The sequence below is a fragment of the Lycorma delicatula genome, chromosome 10 (genome assembly GCF_047948215.1).
Source record: "Lycorma delicatula isolate Av1 chromosome 10, ASM4794821v1, whole genome shotgun sequence".
NCBI classification, from domain to species: Eukaryota; Metazoa; Arthropoda; class Insecta; order Hemiptera; family Fulgoridae; genus Lycorma; species Lycorma delicatula.
The window spans coordinates 71,533,217-71,561,187 of record NC_134464.1 but is presented as its reverse complement, the minus strand read 5'-3'; the positions used below and the strand labels follow the sequence as shown (position 1 = coordinate 71,561,187).

The 27,971-nt window shown below is 30.2% G+C and overlaps 1 protein-coding gene across 1 annotated transcript in view; it reads left to right on the top strand.

Annotated features, from left to right (window-relative positions):
* Nucleotides 1–17,012: 17,012 nt before the first annotated feature.
* Nucleotides 17,013–27,971, top strand: part of LOC142330881 (armadillo repeat-containing protein 2) — a 57,835-nt gene continuing 46,876 nt past the window's right edge. The window contains exon 1 of the mRNA XM_075376348.1: nt 17,013–17,117. The gene's annotated coding sequence lies outside the window, so the exon portion shown is untranslated. The remainder of the gene's footprint in view (nt 17,118–27,971) is intronic.

Sequence of the window (27,971 nt, the reverse complement as noted above, 5' to 3'; positions counted from 1 at the left end):
AGCAAATTTTTTACACAGCTCTCTTACCAGGATTTGGCTCAATTTAGTTCGATCCCAATTTCTCTTTAATATCAAGTACATATTCTTCTTTTGTTTTGTAGTCCGCCTGCTAAGGTGAAGTTTCAAGTTTAATCTTCATAAAATCGCCTACATATCCTTTTAACAACTCATTTGATTTGTTTTTAAATAACCAAGCCTCATGCACTTCTTATATCTTGTAATCTTTTTCTAAAACCTTATTGATTTCTATGGTCACCAAGTTCCTGTGATCTTCCTTGTTCCTGTTGTATCTAGCACTATTATTTTTAGTAGTACATTTTTTACATAAAGGAAACAACTTTTCTCCTATAACTAGAAGTACAGAGTAATACAATATTTTTGGAGGAAGTACTTTACATTTAACTATATTGAACCACTAAGTATCTTCTCTTAGCTTTAAAAATCACCTCTGGATAATAATCATAATACTGAACCATAGAATATGAACTGCATACATCTATGTATCTCAATTTCTACCTATTACTGTCAAGTTACTCACAAGTTACTGTTACAAGTTACTCACCGAAGAATCCATCTCTAGGATCAAGGGGTTCTACAATCTTAACCTTAATTGTTACTTTTATTTTCTTATATATAGGAAGCCATTCACATTACTCCAGTAAATGTATTAAGCTAACTGACTGACTGCTTACTATATTTTTCTTTTCTGTCTGATTGTATAACAGCTGTAGTTCTTTCCTCAACGTATTTTGCCCTATAAATAGTCACGCTCGCACACACACACACACACACACACACACACACACACACACCAGCTATTGCAATATACTGAAATGGGTCAATGTTAACAATTTACAAGAACTGATTTCTAAATTCTAAACATCCTCTTAGAGTCAAAATAATTTTCTAGTTCTTTCTTAAAGTCAAAGACATAATTTTCTTTACTCTACTTGCATGCCATTTCACGAACTCTTTCCAGCTTTAGTTTTCATAGTATCTGCACCATAATATTTAACTTCAAGAATAGGTTTCAATATAATTCTGGTTTTCAAGTGTGTAGAAGAAATCTGCAAAGTTCCCTTTCTTCATTTCAGTAAGCCCATAAATCTTTGGAAAAGATTAGGCGTCAAAAGTTAGAGCAATCTATAATTTTAATCTCACATCCAGGTAGAGTCATTATCATAAGTTTTGTTCCGTTGTGTATAGTAAAAGGTCCAAACACATTTTCTACACAATATCTTAGAATCAATTGTGCATCATATCTTTTTCTGTAATGTGCTATAAAAGTGTAATTACACTGTTCTTTAGTTATCAACCATTTACAAAATGAGTCATTATCATAAAATTTTCAAGTTTTTACATAGCAGTTTTTAACAATCACAAGATTTGATAAAGTTCTCCAGTTTCTCGCATAGCCTCATAATCGAAGAATAAATATTTTGTTGTATACTGACAAGATTTGTTTTCATTAATGAAACCTTCAGTACACATCTTATAACCTTTACACCTTCCACCTTTTGAACCATTCACAAACATGTAGCATTTATGACCTGCTGTCTCAACATATTCAACATATTTCTTACACATTGAGTATCTGCACTGATGACATCCGTTTCTCTTACAAACATAATTGTACACATTACACCTAACTATTTTCACATACACCATTTTTTGTGTTCCATCATATGTTGTTCATTGTAACAATATTGATTGCAGTCTTTACAGTATATAGTTGCATATTCTTCAACATGCTTCTCTTTCATACATATAAGGTTTCAATATACAATTATGCTTGGGCATTGGCCAACCAACATTCCATGCTTTATCACATTTTTTTTACAGTAATTTGATTTACCTAATGAAGCCTTCATACTAGTAATTACATCAAAATGGTTACAATTCTTGTAAAGATAAATTACAGTATCTCTTGAATCACCTTTTTAGATAATATTATTCATATTTTTGGTACATCTTCCAAAGTAAACCCATTTCCAATATCTTCTAAAGGTTTTCCAATACATTTATACAGTTAATGTGCATGTTCCTGTTGTAATTTTCTTCTCACTATCCCCGATCGGTGTATCAAGAATATTATCCCACTGATATATTGGCAACATAAATAATACACAAGAATGCAAAGAAAATAGAAAAGATTTATTTAAGCATTTAACAGAACCATTTTGCGATACTTTATTAATGAAGGTAGTTGGAGTAGAAGATAAAGAAAAAGTAGGAGGTAAAAACTTATTTAAAAAATTACTTTGTGGACAAATAATACATATTTATGAACCAATTTTTCTAAGTATAAACTAGCAAACCATGGTGTAAAGGCAAAACTTCCAACTACACTTAAATATAATGAAGGACCAAACCAAATAATAAACCAGATAAAAGATATAATAAAGAATTTGTCATTTCTCCTTACAAAATAGAATTAGCAGATGCAAAATTAGTTTTTTTTTTTTTTTGTCTTCAGTCATTTGACTGGTTTGATGCAGCTGTCCAAGATTCCCTATCTAGTGCTAGTCGTTTCATTTCAGTATACCCTCTACATCCTACATCCCTAACAATTTGTTTTACATACTCCAAGCGTGGCCTGCCTACACAATTTTTCCCTTCTACCTGTCCTTCCAATATTAAAGCGACTATTCCAGGATGCCTTAGTATGTGGCCTATAAGTCTGTCTCTTCTTTTAACTATATTTTTCCAAATGCTTCTTTCTTCATCTATTTGCCGCAATACCAATTCATTTGTCACTTTATCCACCCATCTGATTTTTAACATTCTCCTATAGCACCACATTTCAAAAGCTTCTAATCTTTTCTTCTCAGATACTCCAATTGTCCAAGTTTCACTTCCATATAAAGCGACACTCCAAACATACACTTTCAAAAATCTTTTCCTGAGATTTAAATTAATTTTTGATGTAAACAAATTATATTTCTTACTGAAGGCTCGTTTAGCTTGTGCTATTCGGCATTTTATATCGCTCCTGCTTCGTCCATCTTTAGTAATTTTACTTCCCAAATAACAAAATTCTTCTACCTCCATAATCTTTTCTCCTCCTATTTTCACATTCAGTGGTCCATCTTTGTTATTTCTACTACATTTCATTACTTTTGTTTTGTTCTTGTTTATTTTCATGCAATAGTTCTTGCGTAGGACTTCATCTATGCCATTCACTGTTTCTTCTAAATCCTTTTTACTCTCGGCTAGAATTACTATATCATCAGCAAATCGTAGCATCTTTATCTTTTCACCTTGTACTGTTACTCCGAATCTAAATTGTTCTTTAACATCATTAACTGCTAGTTCCATGTAAAGATTAAAAAGTAACGGAGATAGGGAACATCCTTGTCGGACTCCCTTTCTTATTAGGGCTTCTTTCTTATGTTCTTCAATTGTTATTGTTGCTGTTTGGTTCCTGTACATGTTAGCAATTGTTCTTCTATCTCTGTATTTGAACCCTAATTTTTTTAAAATGCTGAACATTTTATTCCAATCTACGTTATCGAAAGCCTTTTCTAGGTCTATAAACACCAAGTATGTTGGTTTGTTTTTCTTTATTCTTTCTTCTACTATTAATCTGAGGCCTAAAATTGCTTCCCTTGTCCCTATACTTTTCCTGAAACCAAATTGGTCTTCTCCTAACACTTCTTCCACTCTCCTCTCAATTCTTCTGTATAAAATTCTAGTTAAGATTTTTGATTCATGACTAGTTAAACTAATTGTTCTATATTCTTCACATTTATCTGCCCCTGCTTTCTTTGGTATCATAACTATAACACTTTTTTTGAAGTCTGACGGAAATTCCCCTTTTTCATAAATATTACACACCAGTTTGTATAATCTATCAATCGCTTCCTCACCTGCACTGCGCAGTAATTCTACAGGTATTCCGTCTATTCCAGGAGCCTTTCTGCCATTTAAATCTTTTAATGCTCTCTTAAATTCAGATCTCAGTATTGTTTCTCCCATTTCATCCTCCTCAACTTCCTCTTCTTCCTCTATAACACCATTTTCTAATTCATTTCCTACATATAACTCTTCAATATATTCCACCCATCTATCGACTTTACCTTTCGTATTATATATTGGTGTACCTACCATCTTTGTTTAACACATTATTAGATTTTAATTTATGTACCCCAAAATTTTCTTTAACTTTCCTGTATGCTCCGTCTATTTTACCAATGTTCATTTCTCTTTCCACTTCTGAAGACTTTTCTTTAATCCACTCTTCTTTCGCCAGTTTGCACTTCCTATATATAGCATTTCTTAATTGCCGATAGTTCCTTTTACTTTCTTCATCATTAGCATTCTTATATTTTCTACGTTCATCCATCAGCTGCAATATATCATCTGAAACCCAAGGTTTTCTACCAGTTCTCCTTATTCCGCCTAAGTTTGCTTCTGCTGATTTAAGAATTTCCTTTTTAACATTCTCCCATTCTTCTTCTACATTTTCTACCTTATCTTTTTTACTCAGACCTCTTGCGATGTCCTCCTCGAAAATCTTCTTTACCTCCTCTTCCTCAAGCTTCTCTAAATTCCACCGATTCATCTGACAACTTTTCTTCAGGTTTTTAAACCCCAATCTACATTTCATTATCACCAAATTATGGTCGCTATCAATGTCTGCTCCAGGGTAAGTTTTGCAGTCAACGAGTTGATTTCTAAATCTTTGCTTAACCATGATATAATCTATCTGATACCTTGCAGTATCGCCTGGCTTTTTCCAAGTGTATATTCTTCTATTATGATTTTTAAATTGGGTGTTGGCAATTACTAAATTATACTTCGTGCAAAACTCTATAAGTCGGTCCCCTCTTTCATTCCTTTTGCCCAGCCCGTATTCACCCACTATATTTCCTTCCTTGCCTTTTCCAATGCTTGCATTCCAATCTCCAACTATTATTAAATTTTCATCTCCTTTTACGTGTTTAATTGCTTCATCAATCTCTTCGTATACACACTCTACCTCATCATCATCATGGGCGCTTGTAGGCATATAAACGTTAACAATCGTTGTCGGTTTAGGTTTTGATTTTATCCTTATTACAATGATTCTATCGCTATGCGTTTTGAAATACTCCACTCTCCTCCCTATCTTCTTGTTCATCACGAAACCTACTCCTGCCTGCCCATTATTTGACGCTGAGTTAATTACTCTAAAATCACCTGACCAAAAGTCGCCTTCCTCTTCCCACCGAACCTCACTAATTCCTACTATATCCACATTCACCCTATCCATTTCCCTTTTTAAATTTTCTAGCCTACCAACCTTTTTTAAGCTTCTAACATTCCACGCTCCGACTTGTAGAATGTTATTTTTTAATTTTCTGGTGACCCCTTCCTTAGTAGTCCCCACCCGGAGATCCAAACGGGGGACTATTTTACCTCCGGAATATTTTACCAAGGAAGGCGTCTCCATTATTGCTATGTGAAAATGCAGAGAGCCACATTTTCTTGGAAAAAAGCAGCTGTAGTTTTCCATTGCTTTCAGCTGCGCAGTACTCAGAGGACTGAGTGATGTTGATACGGCCGTTTAAGTCATTGTGACTCACGCCCCTAACAACTACTGAAAGAGCTGCTGCCCTCTTTCAGGAATCATTCCTTAGTCTGGCTCTCAACAGATACCTCTCCGATATGGTTGCACCTTCGGTCCAGCTACTCTGTATCCCTGAGCACTCAAGCCCCCTCACCAACAGCAAGGTCTCATGATTCATAGAGGAGGGCAAAATTAGATGATATAATAAAAGGTTTACCAGGGATTTTAGAAGATATTTAATAAGATAATTTCTTTTTAGTGGAAGACAAAATTTCTTTGATGGAAGACAAAATTTCACAGGAATTTTATGTAAAGAATAATTGATAAAATATTTAATTTTGCACAAGTTAAAAATAAAGAAAATATTGCAAAAATATAATTGTAAATCATGATAATACTGTTGGAATAAATTGCTTAACATGGTTAAGAGAAAAAATTTATAAGAAATTTGTATCTCAGATTACTTCACCAGGTGTAAAAAAAAAACTATTGGGGAATAAATAATAATTTTTTTTAATTTCCCAGACGAAAGATTAAGGAACACTTTAACAATCCAAGAGCAAAAACACACGTAATAACAAGATTAGAGCAACAATTTATAATTATTCTACTTTAGAGGATAATTTCTAATGTAATCAAATTTTCTAAACAATATAGCGATAAAAATAAAATACAAAGAAATAGTTAAAAGCTAGGTTAAAAAAGTGCTATTAATTGGGAAGAAATAAGATTCTTTAATAATTTTGATGTTTATGGCTTTACTGTAAATAACTTTGCAAAATATCCTGCATTTGCTGTTTACAAAAAACGGAGAAATATAGAATAATTTAAAATGTATCATGTTAAAGATCCTAAAATAAATTTATAAATTTTTCTAAAGCAAACTCAATAAAAGAAGATGGATATTTCCCTATTCTTTCCCACCACACAAAATAATAAAAACGAATTAGTAATATATTGTTAACCTAAAAAAGAACCATTCTTAAAATTAGATGGATTTATATGTTTTAAAGGTTATACATACCCAAACATTGTTGGAACAAGGGAATATAATTTATTAAACGATCCAAAAGAAAAAGATCTTTAGATCTTACAGGGAAAAAATTAAAAGAAATTTTACCGGACAAAGTAACAAATAATCTTAATGTTCAGTAGGTGCAAAAAATCAAATCAGCTGATTTGGAAGTCGAGGGTTACAGCGTTCAAGTCCTAGTAAAGCCAGTTATTTTTACATGGATTTGAATGCTGGATCGTGGATACCGGTGTTCTTTGGTGGTTGGGTTTCAATTAACCACACATCTCAGGAATGGTCGAACTGAGAATGTACAAGACTTACACTTCATTTACACTCATACATATCATCCTCATTCATCCTCTGAAGAATTATCTAAACGGTAGTTACCGGAGGCTAAACAGGAAAGAGAAAGCCTAACGCAATAACAGAGCTACAACTTTAGAAGGGAAAGTACTGTAATCGGACCAATTTGGGCATATGCGATTTTGACCGGACCGTTAGGTTTTGACACCTAAGTAAACGAAAAAAACACAAAAATCAGATGAAAATGTGCGTTCGGTGTTTCACATCTTATATCTCCAGAACTACTCGACCGATTTTGACCAAACTTGGCCAGATTTATCCAGATCATTGATGCCATTAAATTTTCAACTTAAAAAGTTAAGGGGAGGCTAAAGCCAGGATCACCCTCAGTAGCTAAAGATTTTGCTTAATTAAGGTCTTATTTTTCTTAGGCACATTCGTTAATTAAAAAAAATATTTCAAAAAAAAGTTTATGCAAAATCGCATCCCTACTCCATAAAATGCTCTAAATAAACTAGTAGCTAATTAGTATAATGCGTCATTTGTAAACCCTCTCACCAGGAGCGTTAGTGTAGCACTGACGTACAGCTGCTATAGTCGTCTTTTTTTCTTTTTACCCTTCGGAACCACCGTAAGGTATACTTCAGAGGATGATATGTATGAATGTGAATCAAGTGATCTAGTACATTCTCAGGTCGACCATTTCTGATATGTGTGGTTAATTGAAACCCAATCACTAAAGAACACCGGTGTACCCACCATCTAGTATTCAAATCCGTATAAAAGTAACTGCCTTAACTAGAATTTGAACCTCAAACACTCTCGACTTCGAAATCAGCTGATTTGCGATGACGAGAAATTTTCTGTAGTCGTTCGCTATGTTGTAATGTCACAGGTGAGCGGTAGAATTAATTAAATGAATAATATTTAAAATCTAAAAAATGTACTTCAAGTGGCCACTAGTAACGCTACACCTGCGCGAATGAAATACGGTATGCGCGCGCGCTTTAGTTAGAACCATCGAATTAAATAAAATGATAAATATTTTTAATTAAGTTGTGGGTATGTGTGTGTGCAAGCCGTGCATCAGAAAAAAGCCGCGTAACGGTAAAGTTCTACAACTGTGTTGTCAGCTATTTTCTAAGACAATTTACCTTAAAAATTAATTTACTAACATTTACAATTGTTAACCATATCTTTCCATAACTTAGTTTTATTGCATAAAAATTCATTGCCATATTTGTTTCTTTCGTTTTAATTTCCTTTACTGTTTAATACATTTTTTTTCTTTACTTAATTTTTTTTTCGTTTTCTGTCAAAGTTTTCCTCTATAAAAATACAAGAAAAACCTTTACAATATTTTTAATATCTCATTTTGCTAAAAGACTCCATACTTCGTCAAATTATTTATAGGATTATTAATTATACATTGATCTATGATTTATATTTAATTCGTATTTGTTTTGAGCAAATAATTTAACTGTATCATTTTTTTATTTCCGAAACAAAAAATAGTTTAACATTAACGTTTGAAGTTTTTATTGTTAATGGTTGTCGTTTTTTAATTTTTGATGTTCAAACATCCACCAAACGTCGGTGGAGGCTATTTGTGTTTTTTATGGATTTTTTTTTAACGTCCATTATTCCTATATTTTAATTTAAGATGCAATTTCTATATTGCGATATTTTAATGTAACATGCTTTTACATTATTTTTAATTCTTATTTTAATTTAAAATACGTCTTTATATTTGACTATTTTTATAATGTAATAGCAAAATAAGCAAAAGAAAAATTAAATATCTAGGATTCTTTTCTTATTTTGTTTAAAAGTATCCTTTGTTCATCTTATCGTTTAAAATAGGAGATAGATTTTGCAACATCTGAATATAATGACTATTATAAATAACAATATCTAGTTTCTGACCGTTACAAGTACATAAAACAAAGCGTTATTAGAAGTATTTTATCGAACAGGTTTTCATCTGTACGATGTTTACGAAGATACTAAGAATATATATTATTTCGATTTTTATCGTGCGTTTGATGGTCTAAATAATAGATGGAAACAAAAGAATCCTATTAATTTCTAGCTACTAATTTACAGTGTTATTAGAAATTTAGGATTCGAGTGTTTTCTAAACACTCGATTATTGATTTTAAAATAAATCATAAACATATAGCGGTGTGAAGCGAAGTGGTTGATTAACTCGGTTGGGAAAATATTTTTCCTATGTACAACAAAGATGATAAAAATGTTTGTTAGTCAATTAAAAACATTAAATGAATCTTTAAATGAGGGGAGAATCTTGTGAAAGATATCAACCATGAAGTTACACTATATGTTATCTCATAAAATAAAATACGGTTGACGATGTAGTACGAAGATGAGGTTATGAGTTTTAAAAAGTTTCTAAAAAAGATCAGAAGTGTAATATGAGACTTAAAACTGATAATCTGTTTTGTCATCATCACACAAACAGAGAGATAGTGAAACAAAAAAAGGGTGTAGTAATGATCTGTTGTTAATTTTTTATTAAATACAACATTTAAGCAATCTATTTTTTCATTAAATTATTTTTTATTAATTAAAAAATTATTCGTTGATAAATGAAATTATTTTTACTGAAAAATGTTGTCAAAAATTTATTGAATATTTTAATATATTTTTTATAATTTTATTATCTGAAATGTATAATATTAAAACTAAATAAATAAAAATCTCTCTCTGTTACCATTTTTACATAAAATTAAGTATATAACGAAGATTTTTTTATATTACTATACAGTGAACTGGTACGACTGGTGAACAGCCGTGTCAAAGGTCTGAATAAGAAAGCGGTGATCGCACCCTTAGTTTATCTAGATATGGCTAAAGCCTGGCATGACGACCTACTATATAAACTTGCCTGCACGACGGTCCCCGGCCGTCATGTCAAGCTGCTTAGGTCTTACCTAATGGGGAAACAGTTTTCATAAGTAGATCCATATAATTTACCAGGTGGTAGCCGCTGGAGTTCCCAAGGGGCAGTACTTTCGCCATTTTTACATACGGCATATACAAATAATATTCCGCTTTCCGAAGGGGACAGCACGGCTTTACGCGCCGTTGCACGGTTTATTAGTAAGAATCCCGAAACATGGATTACGCGGTAGAGAGACTCCAGAGGCAGCTGGATTTAGTGAAGATCCAGCTGCCTCCACTTCACTAAAGTGGAAAATCAGCGTCAATGGAGTAACGTCCGTGGCCATACTATTCACATACAAGCGACGCGCTCCGGCCTAACAATTGGAAATCTCAGGGGAGAAAATCCCCTTTGGGATGAAAGTCAAGGGAGTGGTTCTGGATAAATGGCTTACCTTAGGAGAACATGTGCAGCATGTGATCCAAAGGGCAAAGGCCGACAGAACTTCCCTCTACCCAGTACTTAACCGCACCAGCCCCATTCCATTGCCGATTAAAATACTCATATCGACTTTACGTCCTGCCTATTCTGACCTACGCCTACTCGGCATGGGTGACGTCGTTGTGCTCCGCGCCTCAGAAAAAGCTGGAGACCGTCAAAAACATCGCGTTGCGGACGATTTTTGGAGTACCATGGTTCGTCAAAAACGTCACACTTCGTTACGATGCAGAAGTAGACCGTATCAATAGTGGGTATAGCACAGGCGCGCAGACTATTTGAGAGAGTCGCCGTGCCCGAACACGGCATCTCAGAGACATCTGTCGCAGGGCGTAAGGAAGAGGCTCAGGCCATGTTTGACGAACCACCATGAACGGCGGGAAGCAAAGTCGAGTAATAAACCAGGCTGGGAGCCTTTGTATCGGGTAACGTTTCTATATTAACATCTTGGCCCCCGAAAGGAAGTCACCCGCCATGTGACAGATCCGACCGTCACGCCATTCCCTCCGTACCTAGCCCTTAGGGCTTTACAGGAGGTCATCTTCAAAAGCCACAAGACATATTCCAGTCAAAATGCCATCGATGTCACTGCCACAAGCGACGTTACCATCGGTGTACCACGCCTAACTCGTATCCAAGCAACAATGATCTTAATAGGTCTTAAACAGGACCATCCGAGTAAGCTGACCTACAACTCTAACCAATCGAGGGTGGGCTCAACACGCAAAAGAGGTTCTAACTATTTCGAAAACTGAAAACATAAAATAAACAAAAAACAACAAATATAAAATTGTAAATTGCACCAGCAAAATGCAAAACAACCAACTGAAACCAATACACGAAACACAGAAAAACCAGACCAAAGGTTATCAGTAAAATAAACAAACCTAAAAATAAAAAAAATAAAACAAACCTAACGAAACGCTAAGGAAAACATAAAAAAAAAAACAAAACAACAACAAATAACAAATACAATACACCAATCAAAGCAAAAATAAAGCGTCAGACATTAACACAAACCAAAATACGAAACACAGAGATAAAAATTAAGTCAGTAATAACACAATAAAAAACCAACCTAAAATAAACATGATACAAATCTAAAATTAACCAGTATAAAACAAACTTACCAAAAGCCTAAGAAAATCAACCCCTACTTCTCTGATCTGTTTAAACTCTTTAAGACCAACTTTACTCGCCAGAATTGCGTTGTACTCTTCTAAATTGGCGGTAACGGTTTTGTACTTTTTATATAATTTTTTTTTTTAATTCCAGCCCTTTTATACAAATACGGGAATAGATATCGGCGAAAGACAATGGTCTGACTATGTTCACACTGTAAGTGCGAATTTTAATGATTTCATCTTACAATTATGTCACCACCAGCACATGGGACTCCCTCTGGTGAAGAAAGTGTATTGCATTCTCCAAATACTACAGACCCCAAAAGGCACATTCCTGCTTGATTGGAAAGCTTCAGCACAGAAACAACTTCAGAGAACGAACTAAAGGGGAATCACGCCGGGAGAACGAAGCAGTTTTGCGGCTTATAGGCCTGGACTGATGTAAGGACTACAACAATTGCCAAATCATGGAAGAAGTTGTTGGACAATGATGAAAGTATGAAAACGGAAAGCATAGATGAAACTGAAGAAACCATTCTACCTCCAGTACAACATATCCCTGGATGTGAAGATACAACTTTGCAAGAAACTGAAAATTGGATAAAGGATGATGATCATCCTTTAATATGAAATTACTGATGATGAAATTGTCGCTCTTGTCAATTAAAATAACAACAAAATTAAAAATCAAGATCAATCACCAACTGTTGAGGGTTGCAGAATTTCACATAACGAGTTAAGGCTCTAGAAACTGTAATATATTGAGCAACAAGAAGAAACTACAGGAATCAATATAATGATGCTGCAAAAATGGCGCGACTTGGCAGCGAAGAAATGGCACTCATCATGACAGCAGACCAGTCAACAATTTCTTTCAATTATCACAGGACTGAACTTTTGAAGTACTGTACATACTGTATTAAACTTCACACAATTCTATAACTGCAAATTAATTTTTTAAGTTAATTTTTACTGTTTTGTTGTAAAACATGATTATTAGGTTTGAAATGTGTGAAAGAAATTATGACATAATTTATAATTTAATGAGCTTTTTTTAACACCTCCTTATTATCAAACATTTTTGCTTATCTGATGTTCTGCCGGCCCATTTACATCAGATAAGCAATACTCTACTGCATTATATATTTAAGACAGAATGAAAAATACTGAAATATGATTTTGTAATAAAAAATGAAATAAATTTCACAAAACACTATTTATAACATGAATAACCAAGGAACATTAACCTCACACTATACAGACAACTTAAATTATGGGTGTGATCAAGCAGAGTAGTCACAAAGAAATAAACAAGAAATTCCCTGCAATCGAATTAATTTGCATGCTACTGTACTCTGGAAGCATAAGAAGTAGGTTTTTCATTACCAGTGGGGTATACATGTAAACAAACAGCTTCACTTCCTTCCTCTGATGTATCACAACCCAATTTAATTGAAGTTTCTCGGTCAAAACGCATGAGGCTTCTATATGAAGCAATTTCTTTCTCAGTTTTAATTAAAGATATTTCATGTTGACTAGTCCATTTGAATTGTTACTCTCAATTCATACTCATACAATAGTAGCAATAATCTTGAAAATTGAGCAACAAACTTACCATAACAATTAACCATTCCCACAAATGTCTTAACGTCTTAACCTCATTTACATTTGTTGGACATTTAGCTCTGATCATTGCATTAACTTTCAATCCAGTTTTTTCCAATCTTATCAAGAACCATTTCAAGGTTACATAGATCTTCATCTTTACCTGTAGTTACTATTTCTACATTTACTGTTTCACTAGAGAAAAACAGCCATATGGAATATACCTTGGAAAAATTCAATTGTCCTTTGAAGAATAGTGCATGCCGGTTTAGGGCCTAAGGACAATAATATAACAAGATATTAAATCTTTAACAAGATATACCTTTTGGTGTACTCCAAGCAAGCAATTTTGAAGTCCTCTATCACCTCTGATTGGTTATATGATAAAATCCAATTTTGAAAACCTTTTTCCTCTGTTCAAAACTGCAAAGATTTTTTCTATGTATGGTATAGCATATTTGATATCTTGATTAATTGTAACTTTATAATCAGTACATGTACATTTGTCACCTTCTGGTTTTAACATTGGAACTAAGGTGTACCCCCAAAGACTATTATCCACTCATCCAAGCATTCATTGTTCTTCTATTTTATAAACTGTTGGAAAACTGTTCTTTTAAAAGCTAGTGGAACTGACTTTGATTTACAAAAGATAAGTTCAGAATTCAGTTTGATGTTTAAATTTAGTTTTTCATAATTATAACATCCAGGTTGTCCCATCAAATAATTTATACTTTTGGAGCAATATATTGACTTTATCTTCATATGCTGCATTGTTTATTTCTCTATTTTATATCCTAGAGGCTTAAATAATTCTCTTCCAATAAGCATTCTGAAACTTTGTTTAACAATAATAAATTTTGCAGTTTAATTATTATCTTTAAGAAAAATTCTGACTGTAATTTGACCCAATAGTTTGACAATTGAGCCATCATAATACTTAATCCATGTAGTACTTATTGATTGAAGTTTTAACATTTGATAACTTGTTTCTACAAAATTTTTCTGGAATGACAATGACTTGCAGGTAAATCGAATTCTCAATTATATTTCCATCACCAATGTATATATTAATTAAAATTGGATCGATCTGTACCATCATTTATATAATTAATTTCCTCACAATCCCAAAAGGAACTTGATTTAACTTCAACCAAAAAACTTAGATCCAATATTTTTTTTCGGTAAGACAAACCTTCACCAAATGGCCTGTTTTACCACTTTTAATTGCATTTACATCTCTTATGTTAAGAATTTCTAAAATTGTAATTTATTACACACAATGGTTTCACATATTATCCTTCATACCTTTAATTGATTTGGTATTACTTTTAAAAATGCTAACCTCACAACTTCCCTTTTTCTTGGAAAGATTTGGTATTTTCTTTCTCACATACTAATAGGTCCTTTCCTTAAATCGTGACAAACTTATCTTTAATCATAGTTTCCAACTGTGCACCAAATGCACACGCAACTGATTCCTTTTCTCATTCTTTTAAATAGTAGAATTATGTTCTTTCTTTAAATACAGAAACTCTTCTAGAAACTTACTTCTCAATATCAGACAGTATATGTCATGTCTTATTCGACGGTTTAATTGGACTGCACAAATCTGTAAGAATTTTATAAAAGTCTTGTCCAATAAACGTTACAAGAACTGCTATTTACGTTCGGTTCGACACACGTTTGTAATGAAGTACTGAATCCTGATCCTGATAAATGTCCCAATCTTCACCAATTCTGAATTCGGACATCGATCCAATTGTTGAAAAAACGAACATTTTGTGGAGTTATAAACGCATTTTGCTGACTAGCAAGATTTGTTTTTACTTTTTCTGGAAGGTTATTGCGCTATAGTCTTAATCTGTCTGTAGCTTGCATTTCAGCATTTTGTTGCTGATATTTAATAACAGTATCATTTAATTCTTTTATCGTTTTTAATTTGTTCTTTTAATGTCGTATCAGATTTCCGTTATGGAAAAAAGAAAAACTAACCTCACAACTCTGTTTACTAATAGTTTCAACTGCAATGTACTTCACTTTTGCCTCGTCGCCAATATGTAATACATTAACCGTGAAGTTCAGTAAATACTTATATTGGTTAATATCTTAAATATTTACTTTATAACAGATAATAAAAATCAGCGAAGCATCACAATATCATCATCTTAAGAAACTAGACATAATCATATTAATAATCGCTCTGCGAATACGCGAACTTATTGGTATCTAGCAAGGGTGGCGTTTTGGCGCGAAATACAAATTCAATATATTACATTTAATTATCTGTAATACCTCAGGGAGTATCTTCCTTGAAACAAAAGTTGTAAAATAAGGTGAAATCCACCTAAAAAGTAAAAGTTTTAACTTAATAACCAGTTCCTAAAGATCATTAAGTTAAACATTTGATAGTTTCACTGTATGCAACTGGCATTTATTAGCAACAGGTTTACAGCCACTGCAGTTAATGCCAATTACAATTTATTTTTAAAAAAATAAATATTTTCTACACTATCTTCTAGCAGAATAAATGTTTACAAAGAATCTACCGTGTCTTTTATAATGCATGACAACTTTTGTATCTCTCTTCATTCTACACCCTCTTCCCGAAAATCAAAGTTTTCACTCCATTTTTCTTTAGGTCTTTCTTATTGTTCACCTCCTTACCATTTGAACTATTCACTATTACTTTTATTTTGCATTTGAGGTGCATGTCTGAATCATCTAATTTAAACCTCTCTATTGTTACTATTGGTTTTAATTACAAAAATTTAATTTAAGTGAGAAAAAATAAAATAGATGCTAGGTTTATTTTAACTGGCATGAGTATCATTACCCACTGTTGCCAAATGGTATGCAAATACATATTTAAAGTAAAATTGTACTCAACATCAACTTTTCATTAGAAAAATTCTATATACTTTTTTCTTTATACTAATAATGCATTTTATTTTAGTAAAAATATCCAAGGGATAAAGTATTGATTTTAACTTTTAAAAAAATTTATCATACTTTTGAAGAGTGAGTTCCCATTTGGAAGTATATAAGAACTAAAATTACAGGAGTCAGTTATTTGGATCATCAATTTAATTCATTATATTAATTTAGCAACATAATAAATAATCAATTAATTTTATTCACAACATGAAATAACAAAATATTTTTAATTAATCTAATTTTAATTTATTCAAATTTAAATTCAGTTACTGAATTTAAAATAATAAAATAATTTCTTTCCATTTTCAGCTTTCATAAACTTTAATGTTAACTCTACATATCTAAATATTATTTTTATTAAATTTTAATTTTATGAAATTATAAGTTAAATAATATCACATTTTTGTTGTTAAAAGTACTTTTTTTATATAAATGATAATACATAAATAGTCATGTACTTTAAAGGATACAAAATTCAAAAGTAAAAAGAAGAAATATTTGTTTATTTACAAATATAAATATTACTGAGTTATTTTAAATGTAGGTTATTCTTTTTTTTAATGGGAGCATTTTTTATAATATATAAAATAAAAACACAAATTTAAAAAAAAACTATTTTTATTGTTTTACAGAAATAAATTTGTTAGTTATATAAAAATATATAATATTTAGCCTTGGAATTTTAAACAAAATTTCTTCTTCATTATATGTCTTGACATTGGATAAATTGATTAAATAACTACTGTACATAAACACACAGTAGTATATAAGGATATGTTTGTTGTTTACATCAGACAGTGGTAAGTGCTTAGCAACACCAGCAAAAAATCAATATACTTGCATGTTATACCACTATAACATTTGTTAATATTCATTGCCATGGCTTACACTAGAGCACTAAAGTTATATCATTTCTACATTTATTCGGGTTCATTCAAACTGAAACGTTTATACTGTGAAACTGAAACTTATTAATCGTAATAAACGTGTCATCATATTTCTTGGTAATCTTTGCTAAAAATCGCAAAGTTATAGTCTGTTACATATTTTTATTGATTACTTAATACTTGTGTAATAAAGTGTAATTCATTAAAAAGTTTTTAAAACAGATTTCAAATGTATTCAGTATTTAAGTGTGAATACCTTATAAGAAGAATGATGATTATTTCTTGTATACCAGTAAGTATATGATTTTTTGTGTTTTATACTGTATATTCAAAAAAAGATCCTTCATTTCTACAATATTTTATCCATTTTTCTATAAATGTTTTTTTTTATTTTTTATTTTGATATCATACTACGTCATTACCACTTCAAGTCCTATTACTACTCAGTAGTTTAGTCTTCTTCAGACTCTGGTCCATATATATGTTGTTTTAATAAATTGTCATCATTTAATGTTGATCTCTGATAGTCACACTTTTAAAATATGTTTTTCACCTTTTATATTTACATGGCTTCCCTGGTCAAGATATTATTTATCTGGTCAAGATATATTTATTCCCTGGTCAAGATCCCATCTGGGAGAAACCAAGAAATGAACAATCCAGCTCTACGGTGAAGTCCAATTCAGAATTCAAACTTTTCAAAGGTTTGGTGAATAATATTGTGAGGAAAAAACTAAAATACCAGTTTTAAAAATCTTTTCCATTGTTTGGAATTTTTTGTATAAAATTACTACCCCTTTTTGTTAATAATTTGAATCACGTTGATCAATATAAATCATGCCATTATACTTTTTATAATTTTAATATTATTAAAAATTATAAAAAAAACTTGAAGTTCATATTTTAATGAAATTTGTTCTTCCAGAAATCTTTTATGGCTACTGTTAGTACATTTTTGATATAATAGCTGGAAGAATTATTGCTATTTGGGATTAACTTTGTAATTAATTAATATATTTGCTCTATGTGTTACTAATATTCAGTTACTAATATTTGTGGGTGAATGTACATTCTCTGTCCTATTTAGTATTTAGTGCAATCATTGCAGTTTAATTTGCATAATTCTAGGTTACTGTGTTTATCAGGGTCTTTGTTTTTGTATGATGAATGATTTTGTTTGTAATTTTGAAATTGATAACCTTGTTTCATGAAAGTATTAACAATTGTATGATTGATGGTCATATTTTATATTTTCTAACACTAAGTGTGATTTTTGATTTTGTTCTACATTTTATGAATCATGTAGCCAATGAGTGTGAGTGAATAACAATTAATCTATGTGAAATATTGTACTTAGTTCTTCAGATTAGTTTTCGGCTAAAGAAAAACAAGTATATGTATTAAGCAATATAACATGTATAAGAAGCTTGTAAATTTTTGGTGTGTGGATGGTTATGCCCGATTGAGTCAGTTTTAATGGGTTTACAGCATATATTTAAATGGATGAAAATTTAAATTTGTTTGGATATGTTGAAATCGATAAATAAAATGATTTAATTTGAATTTTGAGGGTCTTAAACAGTAAATATCCAGGAAACAATAAAATATTTTTTTTTTATAAAAAAATCAAATCAGGCTGTTTCATTTTGAAGCATTTTCTTATTCAATTATTAAGATTGTTTTCAAGATTAAATTATCATCTGGAATATACTATATCTTGGTGCTCCTATACTATATCTTGAACTCAGAAATAGGTTTATAGATTATTGCTTGATTTCAATAAATATGAATCATTTAGATCAACATTTAGAAAAATAGAAATTCTAAAATTTTTGTAGATTTATATTTTACTAATGCAAAAAAGAAAAAAATTACAAATGCTGCTTCTGAAAAATTTATGGCTTCATAATGGTTATTTTATTTTTTCTGAATTATTTGCTTTTTTAATCTTAACAATATTTGCTTCACTATTGTGTAAAAAAATAATTATTTTTTAACTGACTTACAAGAATTGAAAATGATGTTCTCAATTTGACCCATAAATATTTCTTTCTTATGTATGTTTAATCCTTATTTTCCTTTTGTTTCATTTATTCATATAGTAACAAAAGCACAATTACAATTCATTTTTTTCTTTCTTTTATAATAGAATGAGTATTCTGTAGCATGTGAAAATGCTATTCTTACTCTTTAAAAAATGGACAAATTTTGTTGCTTATTTTTTTATTGAATTGTAGAAGTTTCTCTGGTGGTTCAGTTCTATTTTTATACAAAAAAGCTTGTTAAATTTTCTTAAACAAAAAGTTATATATATAATCATTTTAGTTGTTATCGATCCATTATAGGATGAAAGCCTCCAAACATATTTCCAACTAATATATATGTAGATTTGGAAATACACAATAATTAGCCAGAGATAATTTTGAGAATACAAGTATTTTTATGCAAATAGTTTGTAAAAACATAATATGGATTCCTTTATTCCAGATAGCCATATATCTTGGTTCAATACTAGACAACAACAGTCTTATTCACAGTTTTATTAATATGCAGGCATTTTGTTTTTTGTATTTTTTGTGAATGGTTTTTTCACATGGTAGTTCATTTTTTTATTATAGTTATTATAGCCTATATTTTAAATAACAATTCATTTATTTTGAATTTGGTAACAACTCTTTCCCCACTTGTAGTTATAATACTTTTTTCCTTTTTTTTTTTGTAAGAATTGAAATTTAAAACATGTGAAAAATGTTAAGCCTAACAAGAATCCAAATCCAGAATCTTATAGGTAAAAACAGAAAAAATAACACCCTACCAAAGAATTAAATTAAAAATAAAGCAAATAAATGTAATATAATATGAACTTTTTAAATAGTACAAAAACAATTTAAAAAGAAAAACAGAATAAAATAAATAATAACGTCATTCAATTGTTTATTTTTTTATTTTTTTAAATTAAGGGTTTCTAAGTTGTTGCACTGATTCAAACAGTTAAAATTTGAAGAAGAATTCATATTTTTTATTTACACTTTGGTGCGTTTTTTGAAGTAGTTTTATTATTATTTTTTTTATTTTTCTTAATAAAATAATTTTTAATACTTTATTGTAAAAGATTGAAAGTTATAAAATCATTTGAATTTATATTTTTGGTATATGTTTGAGAACAAATAAATTGAAAAAAAGTTAGGGTAGATATTACAGTAGAAGGAACTTCCCTCTCTTTGCATTTTTTTGCCCATGGTATAGTTTATTTACCCTTCAGATATAAAACAAAGTGGTAAAAAAGGTGTGAGTTGGTTAGTAACCTTAATATAATGTTATGTTAATAGAAACATTGAATTATAATAATAATTATTTATAAATACACTTCAAGAAATAAAGGCAAAAATTCATCTTCTTCAAATTACATTTGTCATACAGTTAATATCTAGACTATGCTGATGTACATAATCCACAGATACTGTTTTTAAATTGTCAAGGAAAAATTTATTAGTTTCATTAAAAATGAATGCTGCATGATTTTCAAACAGCTATGTACTGTTTATAAATTATCAATGTGCAAAATCATATTCCTATTCTGCTTTTTAGAAAGAATGTTACTTAGATTCCCCTAAAACAAAACCTTTCCTTCTAACTGATACTTTGCACATTAGGGAAGATTAGAAAATCCAATTTTATGCAATAGAAAAATCAGCCACTAGCCTTTTTGTGCAGCTGCCAGACAAAAAACAAAGCCCGCAGATTAGTTCATAGATAAGTCCTCTACCAGATCACACCAAAGATCTCTACAGGTCCTGCTGTTCTCAGTACGAATCTCAGGAAGATTAATTTTGGAGCAAAAATGGGAAAGATGGGATCACAAAAAAGGAGTGTGGATAGGTGATGATTGACCCACAGAGGAACTACAGCATAAGAAAAATTATCTCTAGCAATTATCTCAAGTCTTCTTCCAGACAATTAATAACAATTCTATCCAAATTTCTTTAGGAGATTGGGATATCTAATTAGGAGCAGCTCATTATTGATCAATGATTTTGCATTCTACAACTTACATTACAACAAAGATTGCTTTTACTCCAGAAATTAAAGAACTATCTGAGAAAAAGTGTAGAGATCCTAAAGGAATAACCTTATTTTTACCCAGAATTTGTGGCTATGAAAATATTCAGCTTAGTTATTTAAACTTTATACTTATAAAACAATAAATCAAACTAAATCTTATAAATTCAACTTACAATAACTACCTCAAAATGTTTTCAGTAGCCCTTTTGTTCATTTTTAATAATCTTGAAGGAGTCTTTGGATTCCTGACCTTAAAAAAGTTGCTTTAGTAACCTTCATTAACTAATCGAAGAATCATCTTCAGTCACAAAAGATGGTTACAGTAGTGACAGAAAACATTTTGAAGTTTATAATTTATTATCTATCATCAGTGACCATAATGAAAAAAAATATAGCAAATTTAAGTAAATTATAACCACTTATCTAGATGCCATGACTGAAGGTGTGTTGTTTATTCTTTAGTATTATACATTTAAAATAGCCTATTGATAATATTTATTTAATTGATATGTGATCCAGATCAGTGAATGTTCAGATCATTACTACAATATTTGTTTACTATTACTAGTACAATGTTTGAATTTTTAACTTCATTCACTTCTGTACTAAATTGTTTAGATCATATTTAAAGTGAAAATTATATTTTTTTATTGTCACTTAAGATACATCTGGCCAAGTACATCAGTGAAAGATTCCAAGACATAAATAAGTAATTTTCAGAAAATATATTATCTATTCACATGTGTGTGTTAAATTAGAGCAAGTAATGCCTGAAACATTGATAATAATAATCAAAATTGGTGTATATCCTTTCACAAGGAGTTACTGTTTTATTCCCATTAATTAATACTTCTTGAAAATAAATTGTTTTATTTAATGGTAAGTACATCAGTGCTTAAGATTACAGTATAAACAAAATGAAAATTTTTTGCATAACAGATTAATTAGATTCAGGCTAATCCATTAACATAAAATAATTAATTCAATAGTTGCATTGCTTATGTAATTTCATCAATTTATTTTACATATGTAGAAAATCCAACTTCTCACTCCATTCAAACTGATAATAATTTAATATGTACTTAAAGAAGCAACCTAACTTATTGAATTTCTTTACAAACAGCATTTTAATTAAATATTTATGTTTTTAGCATTCTGTCCCATTTGGCTCCCTACCAACTGCTATTAAACTTAAAATGTGGCAGAAAATCAAACCTCTATAAGTAAATTGAATGTTATAGAATTGAAAAGTTTTACTTTACCTGAACAAAGGTAAGTCTGAGTCTCAGTTTTATATCTTGAGTCAGAGAATCTAAGTTGAGTCTCAGATTTGTCTCGAATTTTATTTGAGTCCCAGATTTGAATTTTGAATCTGAGAATCATATCAAAAAAGAGATATATCATATCAACTTGAGATTTGAATCTCAAGTTTTCTTCTTAATTCTGAGTTTTAGATTTGTGTCTCGAGTCGTAGAATCTGATTTGAGTCAGATTTTCTCAAATTTTATTTAAGTCTTGGATTTGAATTTTAAATCTAATAATCATATTTGTGCCCCAGATTTACGTCTCAAATTTTCTTCCTAATTGCATGTGTCAGGTTTGTGTCTTGAGTCATAGAATATGTTTTAAGTGTCAGGCGTTTGTCTCCAATTTCATTTGAGTCTGATTCGAATACTGAATCTGACAATTAGATCTGTGTATCAGATTTGGGTCTAAAATTTTCTTTTCGATTCTGAGTCTCGGATTTGTGTCACTCGTCAGAGAAGCCGATTTTAGTCTCGAATTTGATTTTAGTCTGAGAATCAGATTTAAGTTTCTGATTTGGTTACGAAATTTGCGTCTTAATTCCGAGTCTCAGTTTTGTGTCTTGAGTCAGAGATACTGATTTCAGTCTCATATTTGTCTCGAACTTGATTTTAGTCTCAGAATTGAATTTTTAATCTGAGAATTATATCTGTGCCTCAGATTTACATTTTATTTTTAATTCTGAAACTCAGATTTTTATCTCGTCAGAGAATCTGACTTGAATTTGACATACGAGGTGTGAGAAAAGTAATGAGACTGACTTTTTAGTTACCAAAGTTTTATTTTTTTCAAACAACAATATTATCCCCTTCAAAGTAGTTCCCTTGGACAGCTATACATCGGCGGAGTCATTGTTCTCACTCCTGGTAGCAGCGCTAGAAGGCTTCAACTAGTAGGGCTTTTAACTATCGGCCACAGTCTTTTGAATGTTCTCCAGAGTTCCAAAATGACGTGTTTTTTTAAAACATGTTTCAATTTCGGGAAAAGGAAAAAGTCATAAGGACTCAAATCAGGTGAATAGAGGGGTTGAGGAACCGTAGGAATGTGTTTTGTGGTAAAAAATTCCCTGATGGAAATGTCCGTGTGACACGGAGCATTGTCATAACGAAGCATCCACTTGTCTGCAATGTCTGGTTTCACGCGAATCACTCTTTTCCTGAGTCTTTCAAGAACATCTTTGTAAAACACTTGGTTGACAGTTTGTCCTGGAGGAACAAATTCTTTATGCACGATACCCCTACTGTCAAAAAAGCAAATTAGCATGGTTTTGATCTTTGATTTGCTCATTCGACATTTTTCCAGTCGAGGAGATAACGGAATGTGCCACTCTTCGCTTTGTCGCTTTGCTTCAGGATCATACTCAAATATCCAGGATTCATCACGTGTGACCACACGATTGAAGAATTATTGGTCATTGTCAATCCTCTCAAGTAGATCAACGGACACGTTTCTTCGATTGTCCTTCTGTTCCGTTGTGAGGTTTTTCAGCTCCAATTTCGCACAAACCTTTCGCATGTCCAAATCGTCTGTCAAAATTTGATGTACGGTGAAAGTGTTTAAATTTAACTGTTCACTCATCATCCTTATTGTTAAACGACGGTCTGATCTCACAAGAACCCTCACACGCTCAACGTTTTCATCAGATCTTGAAGTTGAAGGTCTCCCTGAGCAATGTTGATCTTCAACGTGTTCTCAGCCTTCCAAAAATGATTTGTGCCAGCGGAAAATTTGTGCTCTTGATAAGCAATGTTCCCCATAGGCTTGTTTCAACTTTTCAAAGGTCTGATAGTCAGATTTGAGTCTCAGGTTTGGTTATGAAATTTGTGTCTTAATTCTGGATCTCAGTTTGCGTTTCGAGTCGGAGATACTGATTTAGTTCCAGATTTGTCTCGAATTTCATTTGAGCTCAGATTTGAATTTTGAACCTGATAATCAGATCTATGTCTCAGATTTGAATCTCAAATTTTCTTCGTAATATTGAGTTTCAGATTTGCGACTCGAGTCGGAGATATTGATTTGAGTCTCAGATTTGAATTGTAGTCTGAGAGTCAGATTTGAGCCTAAGATTTGGTTATGATGATTGCGTCTTAATTCTGGGTCTCAGTTTCGATTCTCGAGTCAGAGATACTGATTTAAGTTTCATATTTGTCTCGATTTGAGTTGAGTCTCATGTTTGAATTTTGAATTTGAGAATCAAATCTGTATCTCAAATTTTCTCTTTAATTCTGTCTCAGGTATATATCTCGAGTCAGGGATCTGATTTGAGTTTGAGATATGTGTTTCGAATTTGTTTTTAGTCTCAATTTTTTATTTTAAGATTTGTTTTCAGATTTGAAATTAAATTATAATTACTATTTTAAACCATCTTTTATCAAATGTAATGAGATCAGACTTAAAAACTGATAATATAATGTAAGCAATATTTTATTTAAATTAATAGTTTGGTAAAATTATCGAAAAGAATAAATTTCTGAAGGTCTTTTAGAGTAAACAAGAAATTTTAAAATAAAGAAAAATGAAAAATGAAAATTCTAGCACAGATTGACTTCCTCCTGAGAGATCAAATATGACAGTAACAGAATGTTCAGTCTTCATTTGTTATAATGTGGTTGTTGAAAATACTGATCTGAAATTTAACATATTGTAATGATTCAAACATTCATTAAATTTTTTTTTTTGAACTTACTTTTCTTAACTTTTTTTCCAATATTTTGGAATGATTCCATCCTTTTCACTGGAAACATTGTTTATCATATAACAGTTTATTTTTTCACATATTTTTGGATAAATTTTTTTGTTGATGTAAATATTTATGTACAAAATCATGAATATTTCTTTTTTTTTGTTATTCCATTAATATTTCAATTCAGATATAGTTTTCATGTCGTACTTTAATTATTTATTTTATATATTCTAATATTTATCTTTCCCTACAGTTTTTACTTTTTATACTCACTTCCATTACTAAATTAACTAAGCCTAGATAACGTATGACTTATATAGACTACATTCTTTAGAAATAAATATGTTTTCATTATAACTGCTGCAATATTACAAAGCCCTTCTGGTAAAGTTAGTCCTGATAAATACACATTTTAAACAGGCATTTTGGTCTCTTATAATTTCATTAATAATATTTTCCTCGTTACAATATATTTAAACATTTGGACAAGGTTGTTAATAATAAAATTAAAAAAGATTTTAAAATAATTAAAGGAAAGAGTAAATATGTAAGTAGTTTTATCTCATGTTTTACACAATTTAATTAAATTTTTACATTTTTTTAACTCTATAACATATTAGCCCATGGCAACGATTAACAAGGACAAGTGAAGGTTACTTATTATTGTTAATTTATTTGTACTCATAAATACAAGAAATAAATAACATTACTATAGTAAATAATTTCTAAGTTTATGAAAACATTATTTAATAGAATGTATTTTTCATGAAACATTGTGTAATTAAATTATTATTTCATGAAGTAGGCAAAAGATATACAGTACTAAAAGGAAAATAAGAGAGAAAAAAGTGTTATTAAATATCAATTATAAAAATTCTCCTGCCATCATAACTAGAAGATATTATTACTTTTCATGATTGTACACCTTTATAGCAGATTTATTTTATCCAACAATATAACCTGCATAATATTAAGATATACTACATTGTATGGTGGTTATAATATACTTAATTCAGTGCATTGAATGTTATTACAATAAATTTACATAATGTTAGCGTGACTGCTATACACTTAATGTTTTTTTTTTTAAATGTCTTTATGTAGTAATAAACTAAAAATAGTTTATGTTGTTAAATTATACAATTAATTTTTATCTTAGTAAATTTCTAGGAGGTATTTTGCATAACTTAAGGAAATTATTGCTACTGATCTAAAAAATACCTCTCCTAGAGATTTATATTTCTCAATAATTTGAGGTCCCTGACTTAAGAGGTAATACAATTTGGATTATAAAATTCTGTATAAGGGTGCACTGACTTTTGGCTTTATAACTTAGGAACAGTTTTCAACTTAACACTCATGAAGTTTGGTGTATTCTTTATTAGTGTTATTAATTTTGTTAAATTCTATTTGAATGCCCATTGTGTTTGTTTTTGTTTTTTTTGAAATGTAATTAATTATTGGTGACTTGAAACTGAACAGTAATCATTGCTGAACTTACTGCTAAAATTTGATATAGTATAAACTTAAAAAAGAAGGTTGTTAAAAGTTATCAAAAAATGTATTATATCAAATGAAAGATTAAATAAATACTTTTAACCACAACAAAAAAAAAGAAGAAATTACATGATTTAAACATGAAATTACATGAAATGAAATTTATGGTGAATGAAAAATTCATGATGATAAGAAATTACATGGTGAATTTTAAACCGTAGAAATGGCAACACAGGCTTCATCAAAAATTACTGTTTTAAAGATATTATGTTTTTTTTTTAACTGTCATTTATAAGACATATTTTATTCATAATTAAAAATATTTTAAAAATTCAATTTTAACTATATTTTCTAGTTTAATACCTGGTCTTTTTTGTTTGCTTTTTTAAAACTGATTCTAGTGCTTCCCTGAGAACTTTCAAAAGATAAAATTAATTTTACTATTTATTACAAAAACTTAAAAATCTATAGTAGCTATTTTTATTCATATTTTCACACATAATATTGTTATGAAACCTTATGAAACATATACAATTTAAATAATTCAAAATTTTATTGCAAACATATTTTTCAATTATAAATTGACTGCATTGTCTAATATGCTACTGATTGCCAGTAGTCAATATTAAAAATCAACAACTAACTACAGTAATTAAATATAACTCACCAATTGAGAGATGCCTTTCATTCATAAAAAATAATTTTGAGTCTTGATTATTAAAATTTACATATATTATTGATACAGTAATAATTTTAAAATAAGATCATTTGAAATTCTTTACTTTAGTAGGAGACAATAAATGTAATTAAAAATTAACTGTATCTGTTAAGTTACAATTTAAAAAAATATATTGTTATTATTATTCTTTTATAATATTATTGCTCTTTTAATACATTTGTAAAATATAATAATTAAGACTGATGCTAATTTATAGATCAAACTACACATAAATATATCTTTCAAATCCACTTTTAAAACATTTTAATTAATAATATTTGATTTAAAAAATTATGGATTTTTTTATTAGTAGAAAATGTTAATATGATTTTACAAATTGTCAAATATTTAGTCTCATTAATGTGATTGGGATGAGTGATTATTGAACCTATGTCATGAAAATAAGTTTCTATTCTTGATTACTTCCTTTCTAGAAGAAAATACAGATTACATTTTCCTTGGATAGAGTTGGATGATATAACGAAAAAAACGTTAGAGAGGAAATAGGTGGTACCATACTCCTACTACAACCACCACTCTTATTATTACTTACATTCTTAATGATTAATTTTAATATAATAAAATAATTAAATAAATTTTGAATATACAGAACCATGATATTTTTGGTAGTTATCTATAGATGTGAATGTCAGATTCTAACAAAAGAAAGACCAGAAGTTAATAACTTTGTTTAATGAAGACTTGTATAAAATATATGAACAAATAAGGGATCAAGTCATCTCATGAAGGATATGAATGAACTGGGAATTAGATGAGCTGAAATAGTGATTACTATAGATTAATTTTACTAAGAAGGACGATGAGGAGGAAAAGTCATGTGATGAAGCCAGGAAGAAAAAAAATGTCATAAGTGTAAAGGA